At 50.7% G+C, this 17996-nt stretch overlaps 10 pseudogenes; all 10 read left to right on the forward strand.

The window, feature by feature from the left end:
- Positions 1-189: 189 nt before the first annotated feature.
- On the forward strand, positions 190-308 carry LOC137897183 (5S ribosomal RNA; annotated as a pseudogene).
- Positions 309-503: 195 nt separating this feature from the next.
- On the forward strand, positions 504-622 carry LOC137897166 (5S ribosomal RNA; annotated as a pseudogene).
- Positions 623-817: 195 nt separating this feature from the next.
- Positions 818-936, forward strand: LOC137897661 (5S ribosomal RNA; annotated as a pseudogene).
- Positions 937-1446: 510 nt separating this feature from the next.
- On the forward strand, positions 1447-1565 carry LOC137896900 (5S ribosomal RNA; annotated as a pseudogene).
- A 195-nt stretch (positions 1566-1760) lies between these two features.
- On the forward strand, positions 1761-1879 carry LOC137896827 (5S ribosomal RNA; annotated as a pseudogene).
- Positions 1880-2074: 195 nt separating this feature from the next.
- LOC137896498 (5S ribosomal RNA) lies at positions 2075-2193 on the forward strand (annotated as a pseudogene).
- Positions 2194-2388: 195 nt separating this feature from the next.
- Positions 2389-2507, forward strand: LOC137897412 (5S ribosomal RNA; annotated as a pseudogene).
- A 195-nt stretch (positions 2508-2702) lies between these two features.
- LOC137897270 (5S ribosomal RNA) lies at positions 2703-2821 on the forward strand (annotated as a pseudogene).
- Positions 2822-3016: 195 nt separating this feature from the next.
- LOC137897126 (5S ribosomal RNA) lies at positions 3017-3135 on the forward strand (annotated as a pseudogene).
- A 196-nt stretch (positions 3136-3331) lies between these two features.
- On the forward strand, positions 3332-3450 carry LOC137897447 (5S ribosomal RNA; annotated as a pseudogene).
- Positions 3451-17996: the final 14546 nt, after the last annotated feature.

The following is a 17996-nucleotide window of genomic DNA, read 5'->3' on the forward strand; positions in this document are numbered from 1 at the left end:
TTGGTCAGAATTCTGAATTTAAAGAAAAAAATCTTCCCGGGATGAATGCGGTCATGGAGTTCAGGACTTAACGACTGATTGTAGAAAAATGTGTTTTAGTTGTCTGGTTAAAGAAAGTTGCCTTTGTTGCTGAAGTTGTTTAAAATTGTGACAAATCTATATATACTATGTTTTCTATACTGTACTCCAGCTCACGTCCATACCTGCCTGGGAGTGCCCAATCTCGTCAGATCGTGGAAGCCAAGCAGGCGTGGGCCTGGTTAGTACATGTGCAGGAGACTCACTTGGAATACCAGGTGCTGTGAGCTTTTAAATTGGTCAGAATTTTGAATTGACAGAATTTTTTTTTACCTGGGATGAATGCGATCATGGAATTCAGGACTTGACGACTGATTGTAGAAAAATGTGTTTTAGTTGTCTGGTTAAAGAAAGTTGCATTTGTAGCTGAAGTTGTTGAAAATTGGACAAATCTATAAATACCATGTTTTCTATATAGGCATTCAGCTCATGGCCACACCTGCCTGGGAGTGCCAAATCTCATCAGATCTTGGAAGCCAAGCAGGCATGGGCCTGGTTAGTACATGTGCAGGAGACTCACTTGGAATACCAGGTGCTTTGAGCTTTTAAATTGGTCAGAATTTTGAATTTAAAGAAAAAAATCTTCCCGGGATGAATGCGATCATGGAATTCAGGACTTAACGACTGATTGTAGAAAAATTTGTTTTAGTTGTCTGGTTAAAGAAAGTTGCCTTTGTTGCTGAAGTTGTTTAAAATTGTGACAAATCTATATATACTATGTTTTCTATACTGTACTCCAGCTCACGGCCATACCTGCCTGGGAGTGCCCGATCTCGTCAGATCTTGGAAGCCAAGCAGGCGTGGGCCTGGTTAGTACATGTGCAGGAGACTCACTTGGAATACCAGGTGCTGTGAGCTTTTAAGTTGGTCAGAAATTTGAATTGACAGAATTTTTTTTTTACCTGGGATGAATGCGATCATGGAATTCAGGACTTGACGACTGATTGTAGAAAAATGTGTTTTAGTTGTCTGGTTAAAGAAAGTTGCATTTGTAGCTGAAGTTGTTGAAAATTGGACAAATCTATAAATACCATGTTTTCTATGTAGGCATTTAGCTCACAGCCACACCTACCTGGGAGTGCCCTGTCTCATCAGATCTTGGAAGCCAAGCAGGCATGGGCCTGGTTAGTACATGTGCAGGAGACTCACTTGGAATACCAGTTGCTGTGAGCTTTTAAATTGGTCAGAATTTTGAATTGACAGAAAAAAAATCTACCTGGGATGAGTGCGATCATGGAATTCAGGACTTGACGACTGATTGTAGAAAAATGTGTTTTAGTTGTCTGGTTAAAGAAAGTTGCATTTGTTGCTGAAGTTGTTGAAAATTGGACAAATCTATAAATACCATGTTTTCTATACAGTCATTCAGCTCACGGCCATGCCTGCCTGGGAGTGCCCAATCTCGTCAGATCTTGGAAGCCGAGCAGGCATGGGCCTGGTTAGTACATGTGCAGGAGACTCACTTGGAATACCAGGTGCTGTGAGCTTTTAAGTTGGTCAGAATTTTGAATTTAAAGAAAAAAATCTTCCTGGGATGAATGCGATCATGGAATTCAGGACTTGACGACTGATTGGAGAAAAATGTGTTTTAGTTGTCTGGTTAAAGAAAGTTGCCTTTGTTGCTGAAGTTGTTTAAAATTGTGACAAATCTATATATACTATGTTTTCTATACTGTACTCCAGCTCACGGCCACACCTGCCTGGGAGTGCCCAATCTCATCAGATCTTGGAAGCCAAGCAGGCATGGGCCTGGTTAGTACATGTGCAGGAGACTCACTTGGAATACCAGGTGCTTTGAGCTTTTAAATTGGTCAGAATTTTGAATTTAAAGAAAAAAATCTTCCCGGGATGAATGCGATCATGGAATTCAGGACTTGACGACTGATTGTAGAAAAATGTGTTTTAGTTGTCTGGTTAAAGAAAGTTGCCTTTGTTGCTGAAGTTGTTTAAAATTGTGACAAATCTATATATACTATGTTTTCTATACTGTACTCCAGCTCACGGCCGTACCCGCCTGGGAGTGCCCAATCTCGTCAGATCTTGGAAGCCAAGCAGGCGTGGGCCTGGTTAGTACATGTGCAGGAGACTCACTTGGAATACCAGGTGCTGTGAGCTTCTAAATTGGTCAGAATTTTGAATTGACAGAAAAAAAATCTACCTGGGATGAATGCGATCATGGAATTCAGGACTTGACGACTGATTGTAGAAAAATGTGTTTTAGTTGTCTGGTTAAAGAAAGTTGCATTTGTAGCTGAAGTTGTTGAAAATTGGACAAATCTATAAATACCATGTTTTCTATACAGGCATTCAGCTCACAGCCACACCTACCTGGGAGTGCCCTGTCTCATCGGATCTTGGAAGCCAAGCAGGCATGGGCCTGGTTAGTACATGTGCAGGAGACTCACTTGGAATACCAGGTGCTGTGAGCTTTTAAATTGGTCAGAATTTTGAATTGACAGAAAAAAAATCTACCTGGGGTGAATGCGATCATGGAATTCAGGACTTGACAACTGATTGTTGAAAAATGTGTTTTAGTTGTCTGGTTAAAGAAAGTTGCATTTGTAGCTGAAGTTGTTGAAAATTGGACAAATCTATATATACTATGTTTTCTATACTGTACTCCAGCTCACGGCCATACCTTCCTGGGAGTGCCAAATCCCATCAGATCTTGGAAGCCAAGCAGGCATGGGCCTGGTTAGTACATGTGCAGGAGACTCACTTGGAATACCAGGTGCTTTGAGCTTTTAAATTGGTCAGAATTTTGAATTTAAAGAAAAAAATCTTCCCGGGATGAATGCGATCATGGAATTCAGGACTTGACGACTGATTGTAGAAAAATGTGTTTTAGTTGTCTGGTTAAAGAAAGTTGCCTTTGTTGCTGAAGTTGTTTAAAATTGTGACAAATCTATATATACTATGTTTTCTATACCGTACTCCAGCCCACAGCCATACCTGCCTGGGAGTGCCCAGTCTCGTCAGATCTTGGGAGCCAAGCAGGCATGGGCCTGGTTAGTACATGTGCAGGAGACTCACTTGGAATACCAGGTGCTGTGAGCTTTTAAATTGGTCAGAATTTTGAATTTAAAGAAAAAAAATCTACCTGGGATGAATGCGATCATGGAATTCAGGACTTGACGACTGATTGTATAAAAATGTGTTTTAGTTGTCTGGTTAAAGAAAGTTGCATTTGTTCCTGATGTTGTTGAAAATTGTGATAAATCTATAAATACCATGTTTTCTATATAGTCGTTCAGCTCACGGCCATAACTGCCTGGGAGTGCCCAATCTCATCAGGTCTTGGAAGCCGAGCAGGCGCGGGCCTGGTTAGTACATGTGCAGGAGACTCACTTGGAGTACCAGGTGCTGTGAGCTTTTAAATTGGTCAGAATTGTGAATTTAAAGAAAAAAAATCTACCTGGGATGAATGCGATCATGGAAATCAGGACTTGACGACTGATTGTGGAAAAATGTGTTTTAGTTGTCTGGTTAAAGAAAGTTGCCTTTGTTGCTGAAGTTGTTGAAAATTGTGATAAATCTATAAACACAATGTTTTCTATATAGTCATTCAGCTCACGGCCATACCTGCCTGGGAGTGCCCAATCTCATTGGCCTGGCCACGCCCATTTGGCGTCGCCTCGTGAGGAAGTGTTTGGGAGAGCAGCTGTGTTTGGATTTTGTACATGTTTTCTCATTTCTTTTGGTTTCTTTTGTCATTCAAGTTGGGTTCCACTGGTTTTTGAGTGGTTTCCTCCTCCCAGCACCCCAGCTGTGGAGGAGTGTTTTGGGTGAGTGAATTGTTTGTTGAGCTGGACTGATTACAATGGCTTCGACCTCTGCACTCCCAAGGACCACGCCTTTGGACCGTGGACTGAATGAAATGGATGGATTGAAGTTGAGTGAAAAGCAATGTCTGTATAAAAAGGATCTGACTGTTCTGCTAGAGATTGAAGGAGTAGAGGAAATGGTGCCCTTGATCTTGATTAGGGCTGCCAAGGAAGTGTGTGGACGTATTATTGCCTGCAGGCAGATGACCAAACTGAAATATGAGATGACAGTCACCTCCACCAAGGCGAAGGAGCGGCTGATGGATAGCTTTCGGGTGGGAGATGCCAGGGTTCATGCCCGAGACGTCTCAATTGACGAGCTGGTTGTGTCCTTCATGGGGCTTCCTGCCTACATCGAGGATGTGGAGATTCAGGCGAAACTCCTCTCCTGGGGAGTCTCCGCGGTCTCTGAGGTGCGGCGGAAAATGTGGCCAGGTAATACGGTTGCGGACGGGACCCGGTACGTGAGGGTAAGGTTCAACACCACTGTCCAATCTTTGCCATACTCTGTCCGCTTTAAAACAGCCGCGGGCCCAGACTATTTTTGTGTCATACATGACCGACAGGTGCGGGTATGCAGGTTGTGTCTGCAACCTGACCATATATTGCGTGACTGTCCTGGCTTCCTTTGCAATAACTGCGGCACGCAGGGGCACTATGCCCGTGAATGTAATGAAACCAGGGCGCGTAAGTGCAGGAGCTGCAGGGCCTTCCAGCATTTGTGTGCATGTGACAAGGTGGCTTCAGATGGGGTCGGGTTGGTAGAGGGACAGGAGGGAGATTTGGAACATGAGGGGCAGGCTGCAGAGGATAGTGATGGGTCTCTGGCAGAAGCTAATAAACCAGCTGCCTTTGTAGCAAGTGTTGAGCCTTTAACTGATCTGGAATCCATGGATGAAACATCAAACTTCGGTTTGTCAGATCCTGCGGCGTCTGGAAAGGAGGGGGCCTTGGGCTCTACTCCCAACCGGAGGGAGGAGGCCCGTGAGGACCTTGCTTCTAAGGCCCCAGTGGAGGTGGTCGAGCCCGATTGGAGGATGGGTGGCGGGCTGTTTCCACACCCTGCCTCTGAAAGGGGGGAGGTGGCGCTAGCTGCAGCCCAGCCTCCTAGGCCAGATGAGCGTGTCGTGCAAGACCAGTCTCAGGAGCTCATCAGACGCCACTCCCCGACTGGTAACTCTGGTCATCGGCGAGGGAGTACGGTGAGGAGGCGGAGCACATCCAGGGGGCGGGATGCTTCGAGGGGTTGCGGTGCATACATTTTGCATCGTTCATCCCGGGAAGAGTCTCTTATTCCTGCTCCTGCTAAATCGGTCTCTAATCAGCTCAATTCCTCCACTGGTCAAACTGGCTCGAATAAGCCTGAACTGGGGACCGAGTCACCCATGGAGCCAGACTTTCTATCTAAGAAAAGGCAGAATGAAGGTGCTGTGAAAGGGACTGTTAAAAAGCACAGATGATGGTCGAGATTTACCCCTCTATTTATTTGTTCCCGTGGCTTTCTCCCTCGTGTCCCTTAATGCTGGGGGGCTGCGGAGCCCCGTTAGGATGCACAGTGCGCTCTGCTCTCTGAACTGGAGTGTGTTGTGCATTCAAGAGACCTGGTGGGAGCCATCTCACTTGCGCACGGTGCAGTCTATGGGCCTGGGCACTGTGTTTTGCGCACTGGGGACTGCACGCTCACGTGGAGTAGCTGTCCTAGTGAAGCCTGGCATGTTTGGTACACCCACCTTAATCCATGCAGACCCCCGAGGGGCCTTCGTCGTTGTGGACTTTTCTGAACCATTTACCTTCAGGATTGTTAATGTTTATGCACCCAATGACATGTCAGAGAAGAGGGACTTTTTCATATCCCTTGCCACGTATATAAATTTGGACACGATAATTATTGGGGACTTTAATGTAGTTCTTTCAAAAAATGATTTGAGTGCTAACAACGTCTTTCGTGATGATGTCTCACGTACATCCCTCTTTGATCTAATGACTAGGTTTAGCATGGTAGAGGGTTGGAGAGCACTCAATCTTTATAAGAGGTTTCTCGCGTAGACAGGTAGTGCTTGGTGTTTTAAAACAGTCGCGAATTGATCTTTGTGTGATGTCGGATGGCCTTTTGAGGCAAGCGTCCTCTGCAGTGTATGACGCGCCCGGGCTCAGTGACCATTCCCCGTTGCGCATGGATTTTAGCCCTGCTAGGAACAGACGGACGGGAGGCTTGTGGATTTTGAATAATTCTTTGTTGGAAGACGAGTCTTGTTGTAAAAAATTTGAGCGATTGTTTGACTCCTTTGATGTAGAAATAGGTTTAATTGACTCCATTGTAGACTGGTGGACGGAGACGAAGAGGAGGATGAAACGAGTGGCAATAAATTATGGCAAACAGAAAAACTGGTTGTTAAATTCTGAAGAAATGCATCTGAAACGTAGATTGCGCGAGATTTCAAGCGGGTCAGCTTTGTTAAGAGGTCCAGTGGACCCTGATTATTTAGAAATTAAAGCGCGTCTTGAAAACATTGAAGTTGGTAAATGTAAGGGTGCAATGTTACGTGCCAAGGCGCAGTACACCGTGAAGGGTGAACGCTCTACGGTGTTCTTTTTCTCTTTGGAAAGAGCGAGACAAAACAAAATGTTCATTGAAACCCTGATTGACAGTAGTGGCAATGAATTTTCGGATACATGGGACTTATTGACGGTTGTCAGGGACTATTACAGTGATTTGTTTAACTCGGAAGGCGTTTCCTCGAGCTGCATGGAAAATGCAGTTAATTCGCTAAGCGCCAGCTTGTCGGCGGCTGATGCTAAGGCCTGTGATGGGCCTCTCTCTATGAGTGAGTTGTTGGCTGCTGTCACATCACTGAATACGGGTAAGAGTCCAGGTGAGGATGGGCTCACGTATGAGTTTTATAAGCGCTTTGCACACAGGTTGGCCTCCATCCTCCTCCGACTCTTCCGCGATATTGAGGAAGAGGGGAATGTTTCAGACTCATTTTGTCTCGGCATCATTTCTCTGGTTTTCAAGAAGGGAGAAAAGAATAAGTTGGCGAATTATAGGCCGATAAGTTTATTGAATGTGGACTACAAGATATTAACCAAAGTACTAGCAGGCAGAATTAAAAAGGTAATGGTGGACTGTGATAACATCTACGCAGGCCTACAGTGTCCCGGGCAGGGACATTTCTGATTCCAGTACTTGTTGAGGTTCATGCATGAAACGGGGGGAATTCATGTTAGTGTGGATTTTAATAAGGCTTTTGATAGGGTGGAGCATAGCTTCCTTTGGGCCGTGTTGGGAAAGATGGGTTTTGGGTGTAATTTTGTGGCTTGGTTGAGATTGTTATGTAACTCGGCCGTGAGTAAAGTGAAATGCAATGGGTCATTGACTGAGGTGTTTCCTGTACGCCGCTCGATTCGGCAGGGATGCCCTTTGTCGGCGTATTTGTACAGCCTTGTTGTCGAGCCTCTTGCTGCTCTTCTGTCCTCTTGGAGTGATGTCAGGGGTATTCTTTCACCATCTGGAGTTGAACACAAGGTCTATCAGTTCGCAGATGATACAAATTTATTCCTGCGAGATGTTGGAAGTCTAGAGGCTGCAGTGCACATCTTAAATGTGTATTGTTTGGCCTCAGGTGCCAAGATTAACTATGATAAGTCTTCTATAGCGTATTGTGGTAGCGTAACCCCTGGTCCGGTATCTGTGCTCAGAAAGGTGCACTGCGCGGGGGCTTCATTTAGGGGCCCGTGGGGTCACTTCCCGGGCACCCAGAAGGTCGTGCCTGGTGTCAACAGATACCTGACAGTCCACACAATCACTCCAGGCACACGTGTCATGCATTTCATGTGACCTTTGTCAGAGGTGAACCCGCAGTGGACCCACTGCCTCACCTCTGTTTCCTCTGGAGCGATTGGGCTGATATTTGAATATGTTATTCTGCCCCTGAGGAAGACCGGGTCTGAGGTGGTTTGACCCCTCCCGGCCTTTTCGTTTGCCCGTGGCGGGGCGTTGCTCTTTGAAGTTTTTCATCCCACAGGACCCGCTAAACTCGGCCCCCTTTGCTCCGACCGGGTTCAAACTTTCAGGGAGCCCTTGTCTGCCGCCTCTGAACCAGAATCCAGAGTTTGGTGGAGCTGGCCCTCTGCGAAGGGCCCTTCCCGTACTGGAAGGGCCCGCGCCAGGCTTCCTCACACATGACCCCTGTGGGGTCGGGCCCGCAGCTCCCATACCGTGACACTCAGACAGCTGAAATCGACAGGACGCGTTCCTGGGGTACCCTGCATGAGAATTGGGGGACGTGTTTGAAAAGTTTCGGTGCCCGGGTCGACCGGCCACCTGTGGATGGTGTCAGGTCATACGAGACTCAGCCAGCATTTTTTGGTGGATCCCAGGGTTATGATCGTTCTTTCCTCTGGAGCGATTGGGCTGAATTTTTTATATGTTATTCTCTGCTGAAGGTGGAGTGGTTGTGCACTGGTTTGACCTCTCTCGGCCTTGCGATTTGCCCGTGGCGGGCTGTTTTGGGCAGGATTTGGCAACCTTTGGGGCCGCGTCTCTCAGCCCCTGTAGGACCGAACGACTTGAAAGTTTCAGGAGGCCCTCGGCTGACGCCCCCGAACCGGAATCCAGAGTTTGGGGGCGCTGGCACGTAGGGAAGGCTACTTCCGGTGTGGGAGGGGCCAGCGACACGCTTCCTCCAGATTCTGATTCTACACCTCAGGGAGATGCCCCGGTGCTGTTTCCAGGCCGGCAGCTGCATGGGAAGCCAAATGAGGCCCAAAATGCAGACTGCGCGCAGCGAGGTCAAAGGTGGTGGGAGGCCATATTTGAGGGGAAAACAGACATTTTGAGGGCACGTCGACATTGTCCCTCTCACGTGAAAGCACACTGGCACCGCTGGATCCGGCTCGACGAGCAGATGTCAGCTGATGCCTCGTTTGGCCCCGAAATCAGAGGGAGGTCACGTGCTGAAACCCCGCGCTATACTACCTTCCATTTTTTTCCCCGCCACGCGGCCGTGCCTTGTCGTACAGACACGTGACTGCCACCGTCGGATTCGTCTCGTTCCGTTGATGTGGTTTGATGTGCTGTTTTCCCCGGTACTCGTTTTAAAAGTGCGGGGTGACCTGGGAGAGCGCTAGGCCCAAAGCCTGAGCCGACTTCCGGTTTTATGCCCGCCGTGCGGCCGGGCTACGTCGTAGCGACACCGGAGTGCTAACATTGGATTCCCCTCGATCCGCTGATGCGGTTTGATGTGCAGTTTGACTTGGTAGACGTTTGCAAAGTGAAACCTTCCTCCAAAACAGGGGCACGCTGTGACGCTGCTAAAATCTGTGCTCAGAAAGGTGCACCGCGCGGGGGCTTCTTTTAGGGCCCGTGGGGTCACTTTCCGGGCACCCAGAAGGTCGTGCCTGGTGTCAACGGATACCTGACAGATAGTAGAACACACCTAAAGTCATGTTTGGTTCCTGCAGTGTCATGACCTGCATGTAAAGCCTGTCTGTTCACTCAGCCTTTGACCTGGCATGCATTTTGTATGAAGCCAACTAACTTAGAAAATCACACTTTTATTAAAACACAACTTTTAGAAAAACACACAACATCAGAACAAATAAAAACAGTTTGACTTTAAATACGCATGCAATAAAACACAACTTTTAGAAAAACACACAACATCAGAACAAATAAAAACAGTTTGGCTTTAAATACACATGCAATAAAACACAACTATTTACACGTTTGTGTGCGTGTGTGTATATGTGCGTGTGTATAGGTGTGTGTGTGTATTTGTGTGTCTATTGGAACATTCTTTTCCTCTCCATTGCCTATTTCACAGCAGCTGCACGGACTGAATGCTGCCGAAGGCCGTGTATCGTCAGGTTGGAGGAGCCCATGGTGGTGTTGCCCCTCATTTTCAGGGGAGATATTTTTAATGGAGTCAAATTAACCCTCGACGTCATCGTTCTCTGTTGGCAAATAAAATCAAAATCAGTTTTGAATAAACTCATCACATCACCTTTCAGGTCATAATGTTGACATACTAACAGGGACTTTGGAGGCTATTTTTCCACTCCCATCCTCCTCCTTGTCTTCTCCATCCACCTGTTGGTACATAAAAAAAGTCAATGCTTGTTAGAAATCATGCCCTCCTTAAAAAACATCTGTATTTCTGTAACATGTGTTCTATCCTGCATCTTTGAATTACCTCTGACTTATTGCCAGGGTGCCCCCTCTTAACCCCGCGGGTCTTCCTCAACCTTTTTTTGGGGGTGGACTCCGCTTGGACTTCCTGCTTGTCCCCTTCCTCCTCTTCCCCCTCCTCTTCCTCCTCCTGCTGTCCCTCCTGCTGCTCCTCCTTGTCCTCTCCATCCACCTGTTGGTACATAAAAAAAGTCAATGCTTGTTAGAAATCATGCCCTCCCTAAAAAACAGCTGTATTTCTGTAACATGTGTTCTATCCTGCATCTTTGAATTACCTCAACAGGTTTTCACACACACACGCACAGGAGACGCTGACACGGATGTGACGCGGTCGGACCGGATGTGATCGCGCGAGACCTCCCGTGTGATTTTTGGATAGGATATATGACGGCTTTCTGCAACTAATATAATATTAGACATCACCATCGCATAATTCGCCCTTTTCGATTACTTTTATTAATCGACGGATTGGATTATCGCTCAGCGTGGAGGACCTCGAGGTATTTATCGACGAGTATTATTCCAGCTGCTGCGTCATGGAGGAATCCGCGTCGGGCGATAATCCCTCCAAGAAAAGAAAGGCCGACTCGGCTACTGATACGGAAGATCTCGGCAACGGAGATGCTCCGACTAGCGTACTGGACTCCATTAATAAAAAACTGGACGTCCTCGGCGTGCTTCACGCCGACGTTAAAGATTTGAAGGCTAGCTTGGAGCTCGCGTATGGTATGATGGCTGAGCTTCAGCGCGAGAACATCGAGCTACGCTCCTCCGTTGCGACTGTGTCAGTCGAAATGGAGAAGATTAAAACAGAAAATAAGACGCTCAAAGAGACAGTCCTGGACATTCAGTCGCGCAGTATGCAAGACAATTTAATATTCTCAGGCATCTCAGAGAGCGCCGCGGACAATCCAGAGTCCTTAATTAAAAACTTTATGACGACGTCACTGAAAATTCCCCCGGAGACGGTAAGTACAATCTCCTTTCACCGCGTCCACCGCCTCGGAGCCCGTAGAGGCGATAGGCCCCGTCCTATTATCGCCAAATTTGAACACTTTAAACATAAAGTGCTGCTAAAGAGCAAAGGACGGGAGCTTAAAGGAACCTCTTTCGGGATGAATGACCAGTTCCCGAGAGAGATCAACGAGCGGCGAAAGGTACTGTATCCGATCATGAAGCAGAATAGGCAGAAGGGCAAACGAGCTACGCTGGTTGTGGATAAACTATATATCGACAACCAGCTGTACCGAGACCCTGCCACCACCCCCTGGCTATTCTGAGTCAGAAACACCTGTAATTATTCCATTCAGCTAAGAATTAGAGGCATTTTCATGTGGATGAGGATTATGCTTTAACATAATGCTCGTCAATATGTGTAGGTGTAGCTATGTTTTGGTGTATATGTAGATGGTTATGTATGTATGTATATGTATTTATATATGTGTATGTCCGTATATATGTGAAATAGAGAAACAAATGATCCAAAACTCACTGGGCTATTAGGAATTAATGTATTCCTCTTGTCCCAACCCTCCCCTCAGATCCACTCCCCCCCCTCACGTCTCCCCCTCCCTTTCACTCACCCCTCCCCTCTTCCCACACACACACCCTCTATGTCTATCACTTGTTTGTTATACTTGTTTATGTATCAGTGTTCTTGATTCTACTGTGCACGCATTTAAGACTCTTTATATCCCTCTCAGCTATCCAACCATCCAACACCTTGACTTTAACTTATCACATGCAGAGAATAGTAAGCAGCTTACAGAGATACACACATTTAGACCTGACTGCTCACCATCGGTATGTCTAAGTTAATTTTGGTATCTTGGAATGTGTGTGGCGCTCGCTCTCAGGCAAAAAGAATCAACATCTTAGACCATCTCTCAAAATTAAAAGCAGACATTTGTCTCCTACAAGAAACCCATTTACAAAAATCAGAAGAGAAATTACTCACAGACACAAATTTTAGTCAAGTTTTTTCTGCCTGCTATAACAGCAGACAAAGAGGAGTCTCTATATTAATACACAAGAGACTACTCTTCACGTTAAACAACACTGTAACGGATCCAGAGGGCCGATACATTATTATTCAGGCAACCGTATTCAATAAATTATACACAATTGTGAATCTGTACGCTCCTAATAGTGATGATTCGGCCTTCTTCCACACATTGTTCTCCCAGCTACTCGAGCTAACAGCAGAATCAACTATCATCATCGGCGGAGACTTCAACACAGTTCTAAATCCATCAGTAGATCGCTCCAGTACTACAGTACACACGAGGCGTTCACAATCAGCCAAAGTACTACTGGAATATATTGTAGCGATCGCGCGAGATCACGTGAGGCGCAATGCATGATGGGAGTGACTGGGTGGGCGGTTGGTACCAGGAGTGAGAGGGGGGTTGCGTGGAAAGACCCCAGCGTGGCATCCATTTTGAAGTTAAGTTGTCCTGTGTCGCAATAAAGACACTTGTTGACACAGGCTCGATTCCGGTGTGGTTCTTCGCTCGCTACATTGGTGTCAGAAGTGGGATTTCCGACTTCCAGAAGGATGGAGATGGAAATCAACGAACTCGAGCGAGCAGTCAGAGCCATGCTGAGGACGGACCGGCTACCTGACGGCTCCAGCGCGCCGAGGCGTCCGCTGCCCCTGCTGGCCGAGCGGGCCACAGCAACGGACGCACCGAGGCGTTGTCGCCCCCTGCTGGCCGAGCGGGCTGCAGCGGCAGATGCACCGAGGCGTCAGCGCCCCCTGTTGGCTGAGCAGGCCGCTGCAACCGACGCACCAAGGCGTCCACCACCCCTGCTGGCCGACTGGGCCGCCGCAGCAGACGCACCGAGGCGTCAGCGCCCCCTGCTGGCCGAGCGGGCCGCCGCAGCAGATGCACCGACGCGTCAGCGCCCCCTGCTGGCCGAGCAGGCCGCTACAACAGACGCACCAAGGCGTCCACCGCCCCTGCTGGCCGAGCAGGAGCGCCATCGCCTCGTGGCCCGGAGAGACTCCAAGACGTCAGTCAAGCTGCCCAAATACAATGGGATGACGCCGCTAATGCCCTTCCTCGCCCAAGTCCAACTAGCAGCATCGTACAGTGGCTGGAGTGATGAAGAAGCCGCTGTTCACCTGGCCCTAACGTTGGAGGGGAAGGCGGTGCAAGTGCTCCTTGATCTCGCCCCGGCGGAGCAGCAGGACCTCCGCACCTTGAAAACTGCACTACACAGGCGGTTTGGACAGCGGCTTTTCACTGACCAGGGCAGAGAGCAGCTGGCCAGCCGACACCGCCAGGAAGGGGAGAACCTGGGCACCTTTGCCGCAGACGTGCAGCTGTATGCCCAGCAGGGCTATCCACATTTTGATGCAGCTGTTCAAGGTGAACTGGCCCTCAATGCCTTCCTGCGGGGGCTCACACCTGAAAGACTGCGCCAGCATGTTCGCCTCGCCGTGCCCAAGTCCCTCAGCGAGGCACTGTATGAAGCTGAACGGGCGGAGGCGGTGCTCTCCAGTCAGCCTGCACCACAGAGGGGTCCTGCTCGACAGCCAAATGTCAGGATGGCTGACTATGAGGAAGGGGGGGCGCCCGAAGCAACACCATCACCACTGCAGCTCCAAAGCAGACCTCCGCGCTTCCAGCGGGCCCCCCGCTCAACTGACCGCTGCTACCGGTGTGATGAGGTCGGTCACATCGCACAGGATTGTCCTGCTCCTGCTCCAAAGGCCAGACAGGCGGGAAACGACAGCGGAGTGGCTCAATGAGGGGACTGCCACTCCGACCTCCATACCCCCTCCAAGGTAGATGCACGCTGGTGGGCCGCTGTGGCCATACCAGAGGACTGTATCTGAACTGCTGGCTTGATGGACAGCCCTGCCAAGCCTTGATGGACACGGGGTCCACCATCTCCCTGGTAGGCACCGACACTCTCGCCTTACCTTCCACTGCGTGGACGCCGACCGACACCAAGCTGATGACAGTGACAGGGGAAACGGTTGTCATGGGGGGGAGCAGGCGGCTGACAGTGAGGGTCGGAGACCAGGAGGTGATCCATGAGTTCTGGCTCGCCAACATCCAGGACCAGTGTATCATCGGCCTGGACCTGCTGAACCGCTGGGGAGCCCAGGTCGACGTGGTAGGGAAGGCTGTCACCCTTGGCGGAGAGCCCATGGAGCTCCAGGCTGGCCGAGAGAGTGGGAACCGACCGAGGAGGCGCCACCAATCAGCTTCAGTTCAACGGCGGCCCAGCAGACTGGCACAACCCCAACCTGCCCCAGAACTGCCCACAGAGTCAACTGTTGCCCCATCTACAGAGACAACCGAGGCCATATACCAGCTATGGCTACGCAGCAGCGATGGCCTAAATCCCCAGCAGCGCCAGCAGTTGAAACACCTCCTTGATGGCTACAAAGACATTTTTGCTGCCAAAGATAAGGACTGTAAGCAGACTGGCCTGGTCCAGCACACCATTGAGACGGGTGATGTTCAACCCATTCGCCTACGACCTCATCGGCTGGCCTTTTCTAGACGGCAGACGGCGGAGGAAATGGTCCGTGAGATGCTTGCCGCTGGTGTGATCGAGCCATCAGATAGTCCATGGGCTGCCCCGGTTGTCTTGGTGAGGAAGAAGAACGGCTCCTGGCGGTTCTGCGTAGACTACCGGCGCCTCAATGCAGTCACCAAGAAAGACTCCTACCCACTCCCTCGCATCGATGACGCCCTCGACTACATCGCTGGGTCCAGCTGGTTCAGTTCCCTTGATCTCCGCAGTGGCTATTGGCAGGTGGAGCTGGCCCCCGAAGCAAGACCAAAGACTGCCTTTACCATCGGCCAGGGGCTGTGGCAGTTCCGTGTCATGCCGTTTGGACTCTGCAATGCACCAGCTACGTTTGAGCGGCTGATGGAGAGGGTGCTGGCCGATGTGCCGCGGAGTCGTTGTGTGGTGTACCTTGATGACCTGCTGGTGCATGCCACTGACTTTGACAGAGCCCTGGCCAACCTAGGTGAGGTTTTTGCTGCCATTCGCCAGGCCGGGTTGCGACTGAACCCTGCCAAATGTCATCTGCTGTCCAGGGAGACGGAGTTCTTGGGCCATGTGGTTAGTGCTCGTGGTGTGGCTACTAACCCAGCGAAGGTGGCTGCAGTTCAAGAATGGCCAACCCCAGCCAATGTCAATGAGCTGCGGAGCTTCCTGGGACTGGCTTCGTATTACCGGCGGTTCGTCCAGGGCTTTGCCACCATTGCCGACCCACTGCACCGCCTCACCAACAAGGGCCAGCCGTTCAACTGGGACGACAAATGCGCAGCCGCCTTTGCCCAACTCAAGAGAACTCTCACTGAAACCCCAGTGTTGGCGTACCCCAATGCTCAGCTGCCCTTTATTGTGGACACAGACGCTAGCAACGTCGGCGTCGGGGCTGTCCTCTCCCAGCAGGGGGAAGAAGGAGAGCGTGTGGTGGCCTACTTCAGTCGAGCGCTGAGCAGAGCAGAGAAGAACTACTGCGTCACCCGTCGGGAACTACTGGCAGTGGTCCTGGCCCTGCGGCAGTTCCGGCCGTATCTGCTTGGGAGCCACTTCCTGCTCCGTACTGGCCACGCATCGCTCACCTGGCTTCTGAACTTTAAGAACCCTGAAGACCAGGTGGCCCGCTGGCTGGAGGTCCTCCAGGGATATGACTTCAACATCCAGCATCGGGGGGGGCGACTTCACGGCAACGCTGATGCGCTCTCCCGGCGTCCATGTGCAGCGGTAGAGTGTCGCTACTGCCGGCGGCAGGAAGAACGGAGCCAGATGACACTCAGCGTGGCCAGCGCCAGCCCCTCCAACGATGGAGAAGGATGGCTCCCGCTGACCACTGAGCAGCTGAAACAGCAGCAGGAGGCTGATGTGACCCTTGCATTGGTGGGGGGCTGGCTGGAGGCGGGACGCCGTCCTGAGTGGGCCGAGGTGTCTGCCCTGGGGCCCGAAGTGAAGGCTTACCACTCTCAGTGGGGCAACTTCGTGGTCCGTGACGGAGTGATGTACCGGAGGTGGCAAACGCCAGGACGAGGGTACGACCTCCTGCAGCTGCTGGTGCCAAGGGCCCTACGGCCCCAAGTTCTCCAGGCGGTCCACGGTTCGGTGGGGGCGGGACACTACGGGAATGCCAAGACCCTCAACCGCCTCAGGAGGCGATTCTACTGGCCTGACTGTCGGCGGGAGGTGGAGTTGCATGTCCACTGCTGTGATGCCTGCACGGCCCAGAAGGGACCGACCCAGCGCTCCCATGCCCCGCTACAGCAGTATCTGGTGGGGGCCCCGATGGAGAGGGTTGGAGTGGACATCCTGGGGCCCTTTCCAGTCACCAACTCTGGCAACCGCTATGTTCTGGTGGCCATGGACTACTTCACAAAGTGGCCAGAGGCGTATGCGGTCCCAGACCAGACCGCGGCTACGACCGCAGAAAGACTGGTGGAGGAGATGTTCGCCCGTTTCGGGGTCCCTAACAAGCTCCACAGTGACCAGGGACGGAACTTCGAGTCCCAGGTCTTTGGGGAGGTCTGCCGACGGCTGGGGGTGAGTAAGACCAGAACAACTCCGCTTCACCCGCAAAGTGATGGGCTGGTGGAGCGGTTTAACCGTACCTTGGCCACCCAGCTTGCCATCCTCACCAGTCAACACCAGAAAGACTGGGACCGTCACTTGCCGCTGGTCCTGTGGTCCTATCGGTCTGCTGTTCAGGAGTCCAGCCAGTGCACGCCTGCCGCTCTTATGTTTGGGAGAGAGCTCCGGACACCGGTGGACTTGGTGTTTGGTGCCCCGCCAGAGCCGGAAATCCCTGGGGGGCAGGAGATGGACTATTTTCGCAGGCTGAGAGAGCGCCTGCTGGTAGTACACGACTACACCCGCCAGGCCCAGGCGAACTCTGGCGTTCGGCAGAAGAGGGGCTACGACGTCCGTTGCAGAGGACGGGCCTTCATGCCAGGGGACAAGGTGTGGGTCTACTGCCCTGTCCGCAAAAAGGGGATTTCTCCGAAGCTTCGCAGCCACTGGCAAGGCCCCTGTGACATCATAGACCGCTTGTCTGAGGTGGTGTATCGGGTGCGGATGTCCGGCAAGAGACGCATGGTGGTGCTGCACCAGGACAGACTCTCACCGTACCGACCCCTCGCCCCGGATGCTTGTGAGGCGAGTGGTGGCGGTAGTCCGTGCGCCGGCCCCTGTGACTCTCCGCCTGGCACGGCTCCTGCCAATCCTAGACGGCCTGTTCGCCGCCGTTGCCAGCCGGGGTATTTAAGAGACTTTGTGTTGGGTGATGGGGTCGCCGAGGGCGTCTGACCCCTCAGGTGGGGGCTATGTAGCGATCGCGCGAGATCACGTGAGGCGCAATGCATGATGGGAGTGACTGGGTGGGCGGTTGGTACCAGGAGTGAGAGGGGGGTTGCGTGGAAAGACCCCAGCGTGGCATCCATTTTGAAGTTAAGTTGTCCTGTGTCGCAATAAAGACACTTGTTGACACAGGCTCGATTCCGGTGTGGTTCTTCGCTCGCTACATTATGGATGATTTTGGCCTTGGCGACGGCTGGAGATTAAAAAATCCAATGAAGGGGGAATACACGTTCTTTTCTTCTGTGCACCGTTCATTCTCAAGAATTGATTATTTTCTCACAAATAATTCTGTGATTGAGAATATTTCTACTAAAATTAATCCAATAATTATCAGCGATCATGCTCCGGTCACGCTTACCTTACAAATCGCAGCGACCTTTAAACCCCCGTCGACGTGGCGCTTTAACACCTCTTTGCTTAAAGATGCAGAATTTGATAGGGTCATAAGAAGAGAGTGGGCAGACTATCTGGAAATGAATGACTCTCCAAACTCATCTCCGTCTTTACTCTGGGAAGCAGGGAAAGCTGTAATCAGAGGTAAA

The sequence above is a fragment of the Brachionichthys hirsutus genome, chromosome 7 (assembly GCF_040956055.1).
Source record: "Brachionichthys hirsutus isolate HB-005 chromosome 7, CSIRO-AGI_Bhir_v1, whole genome shotgun sequence".
NCBI lineage: Eukaryota > Metazoa > Chordata > Actinopteri > Lophiiformes > Brachionichthyidae > Brachionichthys > Brachionichthys hirsutus.